This window comes from Dasypus novemcinctus, chromosome 10 (genome assembly GCF_030445035.2).
Source record: "Dasypus novemcinctus isolate mDasNov1 chromosome 10, mDasNov1.1.hap2, whole genome shotgun sequence".
Lineage (NCBI taxonomy): Eukaryota > Metazoa > Chordata > Mammalia > Cingulata > Dasypodidae > Dasypus > Dasypus novemcinctus.
In genome coordinates, this window is record NC_080682.1 from 99,182,243 (window position 1) to 99,194,093 (window position 11,851).

At 34.1% G+C, this 11,851-nt stretch overlaps 1 pseudogene; it reads right to left on the reverse strand.

Annotated features, from left to right (window-relative positions):
* Positions 1-5,037: 5,037 nt before the first annotated feature.
* On the reverse strand, positions 5,038-6,406 carry LOC101432514 (olfactory receptor 52E4-like; annotated as a pseudogene).
* Positions 6,407-11,851: the final 5,445 nt, after the last annotated feature.

An 11,851-nucleotide genomic window follows, 5' to 3' on the forward strand; every position in this document is an offset into this window, starting at 1 on the left:
GAGCCACCAGACTGTCCTCAGCAAGGCTGGACAATTAAACTTTCTCACCAACAGTGGATGAGGGTTCCCATTCCTCCACATCCTCTCCAGCACTTGAGGTCCTGTGTTTTATTAATGGCTCCCAGTCTAATGGATGTAAGATGGTATTTCATTGTACTTTTGATTTGCTTTTCCCTAATAGCTGGAGATGTTGAGCATCTTTTCACATGCTTTTTGCCATTGGTATTTCTTCTTTGGAGAAATATCTGTTCAAATTAATTGCCTATTTTTAAAAATGGGTTGTTTTTCTTTTTCTTTTCAAGATATAGGATTTCTTTATATATGCAGGATATTAAGCTCCTATCAGATATATCATTATCAAATATTTTCTCTCATTGGGTAGGCTGACTTTTCAGTTTCTTGACAAACTCCTTTGAGGTTCAAAAGGTTTTAATTTTGAGGAGATTCCATTTATCTATTTTCTCTTTCACTGCTCATGCTTTGGGTGTGAAATTCATGGAACCATTTCCAATATATGCTTCCCTACATCATCTTCGAAGGACTTTTTGAACTTGACTCTTATATTTAGATCACTGATCCATCTTGAGTTGATTTTTGTATAAGGTGTGATATTGTGTTCCTCTCTCATTGTTTTGGATATGGATATCCAGTATTCCAGGCACCATTTGTTGAAGAGGCCATTCTCTCCCAGTTGAGTGAGCTTGGTGGCCTTGTTGAATATCAGATAACTGCATGCAAGAATCTATGTCAGAATTCTCAATTCAGTTACATTGGTCAGTATGTCTATCCTTGTGCCAATAGCATGAAGTTTTGGCCACCGTAGCTTTGTCGGATACTTTAAAGTTAGGTAGTGTGTTTCCTCCAATTTCATTTTTCTTCTTCAACATGCCTTTGCCTATTCAGTGCCTCTTGCCTTTCCAAATATATTTCATAGTTAGTTTACCCAATTCAGTAATAAATGTGCTGATTTTTATTAAGATTGAATTAAATCTCTAGATTAGTTTGAGTAGGATAGACATTTTAATAATATTTAGTCTTCCTATTCATGAACAGGGAATATTCTTCCATTTATTTAAGTCATCTTTGATTTCCTTTAACAGTGTTGTGTAGTTTTCTGTGTATAATAATTTACATCTTTAGTTAAATTTCTTTTGACATATTTCATTCATTTAGTTACTATTTTAAATGGTATTTTTTTCTTGATTTCCTCCTTTTACTGCTCATTACTGGTATACAGAAATGCTACTGATTTTTGCACATTGGTCATATAACCTGTGAATTTACTGAACTCATTTATCAGTTCCAGAAACTTTGTAGTAGATTTGTCCAGGCTTTCTATCTATAAGATCAAGTTATCTGCAAATAGTGAAATTTTGACTTCTTCCTTTCTAGTTTGAATGCCTTTTATATATTTTTCTTGCCTCAGTGACCAAGAAAGTACTTCTAACAAAATGTTAAATAAAAGTGGTTATAGTGGGGCATCCTTGTCTTTTTCCTGATCTTTGAGTGAAAGCTTTTAGTATTTCAAAATTGTAAGATGTTAGCTGTGGTTTTACACATGTATGCTTTATCATGTTCAGAAAGTTTCCTTCTATTCCCATATTTTGTAGTGTTTTCCTATGGAAAGAGTACTGTATATTGTCCAATGCTTTTTCTGCATCAATATAGATAATCATGTGATTTTTTTCCTTTCAATGTGTTTATGTGGTATATTACATTAATTGATTTTCTTATATTGAACCATTGTTGCATATCCAGTGATAAAATCCACTTAGTACGGTGTGTAATTCATTTGATATGCTGTTGAATATGATTAGCAATTAATGTGTTAAGGATTTTAGCCTCAAGCATCATGAGAGAGGTTGGTTGGTAATTTTCCTTTCTTGTGGCACCTTTGTTTGGCTTTGGTATTAGGGTAAAGTTGCCATCATAGAATAAGTTAGGCAGTGTTCTCTCTAATTCTATTTTTGGAAGATTTTAAGCAGTATTTGTGTTAGTTCTTTCCAGAATGTTTGGTAGAATTCACCTGTGAAGGTACCTAGTCTTGGGCTCTTCTTTGTTGAAAGGTTTTTGATGTCTAATTCTATCTCTCTTTACTTGTGATTGGTCTGCTGATATCATCAATTTCTTCTTTTCTCAATGTAGGCTACTTGTGTGTTTCTAGGAATTAGTCCATTTCCTCTAAATTATCCTTCTTGTTGGTATATAATTTTTCAAGCTCTCCTCTTATGATACTCTGTTTCTGTGTGATCAGTGGTAATATCCCCTTCCTCATTTCTTATTTTGTGTATTTGCATCTTATCTCTTTTTTCTTTGTTATTCTAGCTTAGGGTTTGTCAATTTTATTGATATTCTCAGAGCCAAATTTGTTTTTATTTTTCTAATACTTCCTTATTTTCTATTTCATTATGTTCTGCTCTAATCTTTGTTATTTCCTTTTTACTTTCTTTAGGGTTAGTTTGTTGCTCTTTTTCTAATTCCTCCAGGTGTGCAGTTATGTCTTCAATTTTACCTCTTCTTTTTTTGATATATGCACGTATGGCTATGAATTTCCCTCTCATTACAACTTTTACTGCATCACAAAAGTTTTGATATGTTGCATTTTCATATTCGTTTGTTTCAAAGTAGTTGCTGATTTCTTTTGAAATTTCCCACTTGACCCACTGTTTATCTAAGAGTGTATTGTTTAACTTCCATATCTTTGTACCTAGCCTGAAGAAAAACCTCTATGATTCCCTTTCCTTTTTCTCTTGTAACAGCTGATAGGGAGGAAGATGTCTCCTTCCCTCTGAGTCAGCTGCAATAGGCGAGGAGTTTTATCCCCACTTAATATCTTGGAGTGGGTCATGAAGACCTTCTCACTGGTCAGGAGGTTTTGTAACTGACATTTTCTTGTTTTGGATGCTTCATCTCCCTGTCCCTCAACCTCCTGGAAGTTGTGAAGCACTGTTCTTTTTCCATTGTTTTTGTGAGAGAGCAGTGCCCTGTCTGCCTAATGTGATGCCATCTTCCCACAATTCCTCCCAAATCCCTTATATTTTGACGTAAGTTTTCTGAAATATAAAATCTCTTTAAAAATAGAGTTCACTATATGAAAAAACAAAAAAAGAAATGGTTTTGTGCTCAAGCAAATTACCCAGCTGTTCTGAGTCTCATATCCCCTTCAGTCAAATCGAGTAATGGAACTTTCAATGAAGGTTTTCTTGAAACTTGAATTGTTGCATAGTATAGTGGCATACAAATTGATAGATAAATGTTAGAAATGTTAGAAATTAATGTCAGCTCTTATCATTTCTTAGTATGGAATTCAAAGCATCTCCTTGTGTGACTCCTCATTCAGATATGAATATTACCAATCTTACCTCAGTATTTTAAATTATATCCTCTAACGCTGCCCTTCAAATGATTATACCTGCTCTGGAAATGTACTTCTCTGTTCTCTAACCAAAAATTTTTTTTTTACCTATTTAAAAGCCTCATTTGTATATTATTCTGTGGTAAAATATCTCCTGTTTCCTTATCATTGTTTCTTTTTCATCTGTGCTTCCATGACTTTTCTTGTACTGTATTTAATTGTTAAATATTTCACTGTAATATTTTAGAGTATCATCTATTTGTCTTTGGATGTTTCCTTTGTGGACCCTTGTGCTTTATATATTCATAGATGGTTAAATATTAATTGATTATCTCTAATTCCCATACTTAATACTGACTACTTATCTCTATCAGAGGAAACACCAATATTTTATCTTTTAATGCATTAAGGCTGAACTCATTTAAAGAGCAGCAATGTTTATAAACCCAGTAATTTCATTAATCATTTGCTTTAAATATATATTGCCTTTTTGTCTCTCCATCTCCATTGTATGATAATAATAAAGATGAGATATGTATATAGATATATGAGATTTACCCAGATAAAGGCCATTTTTTATAATTTCTTTGAAAATATCCCACTCTTCTATACTCATATTTCCAAGGGTCCCAGTCAATGTGGATATACTCATTATCTTTGGCCTAGATTTCAGAACCTTCTCCAGTCTTGCTTCACAGGATGGGACAACATGAAAATTGAAACATCTGCATGTAACAACTTCTGGCTTGCCTACTTCAGAATCTGAACTGGGCTTTTGTATGTGAGAAATCTAAAGGCATTTCCGAACAAGAATCTCTCACTCATCCAATCTACCAGTATTTGTTTATGTTGGTACATAGATGTGAGAGGGAAATGGTAGATGTAAATAAAAGAAGGTGAGTGAGTATGAGAGAACAAGAGAATAAAATCAAATGAATAATTGAGAGTATTCTTTTCCATGAGTTCAGAAGAATTTTATGAAGCCACAAAGCCTTACTTCTTACAAATCCTTTATTCTCTGTTCCTCCCTGTCTGACATATTCTCCAAGACTTATGGTAAGAGGAGGCATTTAATATGCTCTACATTTATTTAACTTTCTTCAATTTATTATAATTCATTATTTTGTTTATTGATGATTGTTTCTTCTGAAATAACAACATGACACAGATTTTTAATGCAGAGAAACAAATAAGGGATGGTTAATATGCAGATTGCAATTACCTTTGGGTGATATTGGGAAATGTAGCTTAGATAAAACTAATGATGATCTAGACTAACACTTAGGTGAAAGATGGTATTCCAAAATATTAATCCATTTATCAAGGTCAGACATCAGGATTGTATGCCAGTCGAATCTTTTTTTTATCCAACCTATACATCATATATTCAAGTATCATGGAAATATCATTGATCCCACTCATCAAGTAATTACCTAATTGCATATGGCATTGGTATCCATGATCTTCTCTCACCCACAACAAGAAAAACAAATATAAATATATTAAAAGTCAAACTGGAAATTACAAATAAAAAATATTGAATGTGACTATAAAAGTTATCAAAAGTGGCTAAAGTAAGACTGAGTGGGCATTATCAGGTCTTATTTTGGGGTATATTGATAAAAGTATATGACAAAGATTAACCACAAAGAATTTAACAACAACTGAATATATTTTGTTCACTATTTCTTTAAAAAACTATTCTCAAAACAGTCCCTAATCTGCTTAGTCCTGACACCATAAGTAACTGAATTTAAACAAGGAGCACCAACCGCATAGAGATTGGCCAAGAGGATGTGAATATAGTGAGAGATATTTCTCCTAAACCAGTGAGTCATAAAGCAGAAAAATATTGGTGTGTAAAGGCCAAGATGACACAGACATTTGAACCACATGTGCTAAGTACTTTGAGCCTGGGTTCCTGGAAGGAAGATGGAAAACAGCTCAAAGGATCTGAATATATGAGAGAACAATTAAGATCAAGTCGAAGATGAGGACAGCAATGGTAAATAAGCCATAGATGATGTTGACCCTTATCTTAGCATCAGCAAGATGGGCAATTCCCATGTGTTCCTAGTAGGTGTGAGAGATAATATAATGGCCACAAAAGGGCAATCACTTAAGAAGATGACAGAAGGGATCAAGGAGAACTGTTCTCCCCACTACAATGGAGGCCATGATGACTACCACTTTGTTGGTGAAGGTAGTGGAATATCTCAGAGGGTAACGTTGCAACAAAGCAGTCAATAACCATGGCCAGGAGCACAACAGATTCCATACCAGTGTACATGTGGATGAAGAACATTTGAACAAGGCAGCCTTCAAAGCGTATCTCCCTTAGTTTGAACCAGATGATTCCGAGCATCTTTTTTTCAAAGATTTGTTTATGTATTTATTTCTCTCTCCTTCCCCTCCCCCCCCGCCCCACCCTGTTGTCTGTTCTCTGTGTCTATTTGCTGCATTGTCTTCTTTGTCTGCTTCTGTTGTCAGCGGCACGGGAGTCTGTGTTTCTTTTTGTTGCGTCATCTTGTTGTGTCAGCTCTCCATGTTGGCAGTGCCATTCTCAGGCAGGTTGCACTTTCTTTTGCACTGGGCGGCTCTCCTTATGGGGTGCACTCCTTGCGTGTGGGGCTCCCCTACATGAGGGACACCCCTGCGTGGCACGGCACTCCTTGCACGCATCAGCACTGAGCATGGGCCAGCTCCACACAGGTCAAGGAGGTCCCGGGTTTGAACCACGGACCTCCCTTGTAGTAGAGGGACGCCCTAATCACTGGGCCAAGTCCACTTCCTGGTGCCGAGCATCTTGAGGATGTTAGATGTGGAGAGTCCTAGATCAATAAAGGAAAGATGAGTCAAAAAATAAAACATGGGTTGATGAAATCTCTCTTCAGTCTTCATCACAAATAAGATAGTAACATTTTCCATTAATGCTATAAGATAAACAAGGAAGAAAGGGAATGCAATCCAGATGTGGAAAACTTCCAGACCAGGTATGACCAGCAGAAGGAAGTCAGAAGGGCACACCGCAAAGTTATTAAGAGAAGACATCTTACTGAGGATTCTTGCAGGAAACTCTATGGTTGTTTTCAGTTTTTTTGAGGATACATTAAGGAATATATGGTGGCTGGATAGCATAGATATAAGAAGATATAAATAAAACTGTTAAAACAAAAATGAATTATCACATCATAGTGTTTTTTAAGTTGGAAAGCTCTTATATGGGTACTACAGTGGTTGAAAGGGAACCTCTAAGATCATGCATATTAATAGAAGGAAAGCTAACAGGTCTAACATGGGACTGTATAACATAGTGAAGCATCATATGAAATACAAATATAGGTGATATTGCAAATATAAGACTTTATCACAAAATACAAATACAGATAAACTAGAAAAATAGAAACAGAATAGCAGTTATATACAGAAGGGGAATCATAGAGAGTTTGAGTGGTGATGAGTTTTTTTGTTTGTCTGTTTCTTGTTTATTATGTTTATTATTGGAACAATGAATGTCCTCTAAAAATGAGTGAATTGATGCATGCACAACAATTTGATTAGAACAAACACCATTGATTGGATAATCTGGATGGATTTATGTTCTGTTAATATATATCAAAATTGATTGGAAAATGGCTGTGGCTCAATCAGTTAGGTTCCGCCTACCATATGAGAGGCCCTGGATTTGGGTCCCATGGGCCTCCTTGTGATGGCAAGCTCACCCACCCACTGTGGAAAGCTGCCAGACCACAAGTGCTGCAGAGGGCCACCTGGCCTGCAAGCGCCATGGAGAGCCAACTCAGCAAGGTGATGCAATAAAAAGGGAGACAAGCAAAAATGCCAAAGAGCTCACAGCAAATGCACAGCAAATGGACAGGGAAAGCAGACAGCAAGCAAAATGCAGCAATGGGGAGGAATAAGAAACTGACTTGTTAAAATTTTTTTTTAATTACAGTGGGACTTTTGGAGAAAAGGGAACTAAATCTGAACCTTAAATCCATCTTAAAAAGTAATGCAATAATAATCGATAAATAAATAAAGAAATAAAAGTGAATTAGAGAATAACTAGCTATTAGAGATATTCAAATCATCACCTATCCCATTTAACAATAAATAGGGAGTGTGTGTTCTCAAAACAACCTTTTTGATAGCTGTAGTGATTCAAGATAGCATTTATATAGGACTTTAAACCCATAGTAGTAGTTATAGAAAATGCTTGTGGGAGCCAGAACTTTCGTAAAGTCTTTCAAGATACATAAGTTACTCAGTTGTATCGATAATTAGGAGAAACCTACCCAAGCTGTTTTAAAAAGTGAGATAAGGATTAGAATGGGAAAAAAGTTTGAATATGATGTTGAGAGATATCCACTTATGAGCCTTCCCTATCTTTCATAGTTCTTTTTTTCTAGTCATTACCACTGTCTTTATTTGCTTTCCTAAGACTGCATTGATATCTGTATGATGATGATGAGACTATGCTCATGTTTCAATTGATTTACTTATTAGTGTTTTTTTGTATTTTAACAGTCAAAAAGATTGTAATTCTCCACAGAAACAAATAATGCAAAAACATGTGGTCATCCTAATAAAGGTATAAATGAATTTAAAGTCACCATCTGTGTATGGCATTAAAACAAAAGCAAACAGACTCAGAAAAAAGGAATCTCACTCAATCCTAGGGAATTCATCTCTGAAAAACCTATAGGTATTATCAGCTCAATAACAAACACTGAATGGTTTGCCCTTAAATCGGTAAGGAGGAAATACATCAAACAACCTCAATTCAATCTTTTACTGGAGCTTCCAACAAGTTCAACATGGTAAGAAAAAAAGAAAGAATTGCATATATATATATATATATATAAGTTTAGACTGAAAGAAATAAACATGCCCTATTCATAAATGACATGAATATTACATAAAAATAAGATATTTAGAACTGTTGTGAACAAGTCATATGTAAGAATCAATACATTTTATATACTACTAGTAAACAACTGGGAAATTTTTTAAAAAGTAAAATTTCACAATAGTACTCAACATGATTTCAATAATATGAAGCACTTAACAATCAGCCCTGAAAACTACAAAATATTAATGACCTAAATGAAATCAAAATATTATATATTCATGGTTTGAAAAGCTCACATATATTTAGATGTCAGTTCTCCCAACATAGTCCCTTTTTATGAGAAAAGATTTGGGCAAGGATACATAAAATACAGTTACAAATAAATATAAGAAAAATAAGTAAATGAAAAAGAGGAGAAAAACCTATATTGAAAATTTTTAAAGGAAAATATACAATTGACATTAGAATGTTCAAATTATTATTCATCAGGTAATTCAAATTTAAACTAAAATGCAATATCACAATACATCCATAAAGTAGCTAAAATTTTTAAGCATGACAACACCAAATTTTGGAAAGAATGTGAAGCAACAGGATCTCTTACAAATGATAGTGTCACTTGCAAAAAGAACCATTTGGGAAAAAGTAGGTAGTCATAAATTTAGTGATGCATCCCATCAATATAATATAATAATAGAAATCATACGTATTTACCAAAGATCAATTAAAACATGTTCATACAAACAAACCAAATGCTCCTCAATAGGTGAACAGACAAACGTGGAAAATTTACTCAATAACATTCTATTCAGCAATAAATATTTATCAATTACTGATACACGTAACAACATTGATGATTCTCAAAATCATTACCTTGTGTTAATGATTGCTGCTAGTTACAATCAGATACATGCTATATGAAAAAATTTATATGATCTGGGATATGCAGAAATATATGCTGAAATTTCAGGGCAGTGATTATCTGAGGGTTGAAGGAGGCACAGATTTATTATGAAGGAAAAAGAGGACTTTTTGAGGTGATGGATAAGATTTATATATTTATAGGTATGTAAGATATTTAGGTATAGCCATTGGTTGAAAATATACACTTAAGATTTGTGCATTTAAATATATCCCCTAAATCAAAACACACAATGCTTATGGTTGTTGAAATTGGGAGATGGGTGTATTTTTCTTCTCAGTTTTTTGTTTATATGTTTGAATTTCTCTATAACGAAATAGTATAGAGAAATAATATAGTGGCAGTCAATACCATGTTTAAGATTTTACAATCAAAAGGTATAATTTGCTATAATAAAATAGTCCATTTGAACTTATTTTATAGACAGATAATTTGATTAGAATGGAAAGTAAATTTATCTTTCTCAGTTAACAGAGAAAACTAAATCTGAAAAAACTATCTGATTATAGTATTCTGCAATCAAGTCAGAGATCAGAAGATAAAATAAGTAATATTTCTTGAAGACTAATAAAAATATTCTCATTCAAATTTCATAACATTCATCTGTGAGAGAGATGCTATTATAACAATTTTAGAGGGAAGAAAACAATGTCTAGGGCATCTGAAGAAGATGTCTTAAATTAACTAATAAAAGTAACTTGCGTGGCTGGAATTTGAACAGGTCTCCTATTGTGTATTAACATCTCAAAAACTTTTGGAAATGGTGACTTCTTTTTTGGCATGTATGGACATAATAGTGCCTGCAATGTTAAGAAATTACATTTCATTTACCATTGCACAGTTATTTGAAGACTAGGAGCCCTGGGATTATGGAAATATTTAGTATAGTAAATTACTTATGCTTATTTTTCCTTCCTCTTTTTAGAACTCCTATAGTATTCAGTAATCAAAATCTTAAAATTAAAAATATTTGTGGCATAGTCTTCTAAAATAGCAATAATGGCAACTGGCAGTGAGACCAGTATATCCCATGTGGTTGGATGGAGGAACCTTGGTAGGGTGGTCCATGAGCCAGGTGGAGGTCCTATTATAAGGCAAGGATTGGAGTAGATCTAAGCAATAAGAGTAAAGAAAAGCATTCTGGTTGTGGAAGAAGAACATCAAAGAAATGAAGTGGATTTTTCTTTCGGTGGGTGTGGCAATTTTCAGGTAGAATGGATGTTCTGTAATTACAAAGAAGAAAATGCAACCTGATGTTCCCAATACCAATTCTGAAACCTGTTTCTTATTGTTCTGGTGATAACATCTGATTAGTAGATCCATCTTAGAAAGTTACAGTCTTCACATCATATAAGATGGAACTTTCAATTCCCTAAAGGACAAAGTAAAAGAATGGTAGATTTTGAGAATTTTTGACTTTTGAGTGTCACTGGTCTGATTAGAACCAAATGACAAAGTTCTCCATAACATCCAGAGGAGAATTCAGTCCTGTCCTGTGTATTTGTGTTTCTGCTGGCATTGGGGCTACTCTCCATTTTATTAATGGTCAGATCAAGTTTACTAATTCAGCGCTTACAGACATCTGGCATATCTAGCAAAAATGAATCCCTATATTTGGGGTTTAAATAAGACTACAAACATATATCACTGTATTATTTTTAAAAGAGTTTATCTAGTTTGAGAACCAGACTTTCTCAACACAGTACTCCTGGCAGTCACTAAACATTGATAGAGTTTAATCTTTGAGATGAACCAGCTTTCCCTCATCTTGCCATTCTAAGAATTAGGCTATGGATTTAATAAAAACCCCATAATTTATCTGGTTTCAGATCCACTTATTAGGTTATCCTGACCAACTGATGTCTGCTGAATGTGAGAATCACCAATAAGAGTCTTCTTTCCCTATCCTCTGTATATGCTGGGCTGATTATGAGTCACAGAATTTGGTGTTCTGGATCACTCCTTTTGAACCAGGCAAACATGGCTTATGTCCTCACTCTCCTACTTTCTAATGACCCCAAGCAAATCATACGATGATACTTATCTCTCTAACCTGTAGATTCTGAGACAAGCATACACTCAATGTCATATGGTTTTTGTGGTAATTAGATAACACAAGTTTTGATGTCTTTAAGAAAATGACTTGCATACATGGGGGTTTGTAAACATTAGGTGGGATGATTTTCAATATTTTTATTCATGGATAGTAATCTTGTGATAAGATTATCTTCTAAAATTTATATCTAATGCTATACAAATAATATAAACATGAAATTCATTAAAACAAAAGTACCTAAGGGAAGTGAGTGTCCACCAAACATATGTTAAGGTGAAAGTCAATATCCTTGTTCAAATGAAATACAGGTATGGGTTTTAAAGCAGTGTCAAATATCTGAAGGATACATTCCACAATTAATTAGAGAAAAAGTGGGAAGAAATTAAGGACTCAGAGAATTTAGAAATCCTTCTTCTCTAAAAGATTTTCCATCCTATATGAACACAGAAATTATGAGATAATTACCCTGAACCATGGAATTTGTAGGTTAGAGTTGAAATATGATGAACACAACACAACTCTGTCTCAAGGTTATTTGCATTTTTGTTTCCTCTCTTTTTGGAAAACACTGCCACATTACTGAATATGAGTCTCAAATGCAGCTTTATTACAATTGGAACAGGCACTGCCATTGGAGTTTGCCAGTCAGAGTGTGATGGATAAACT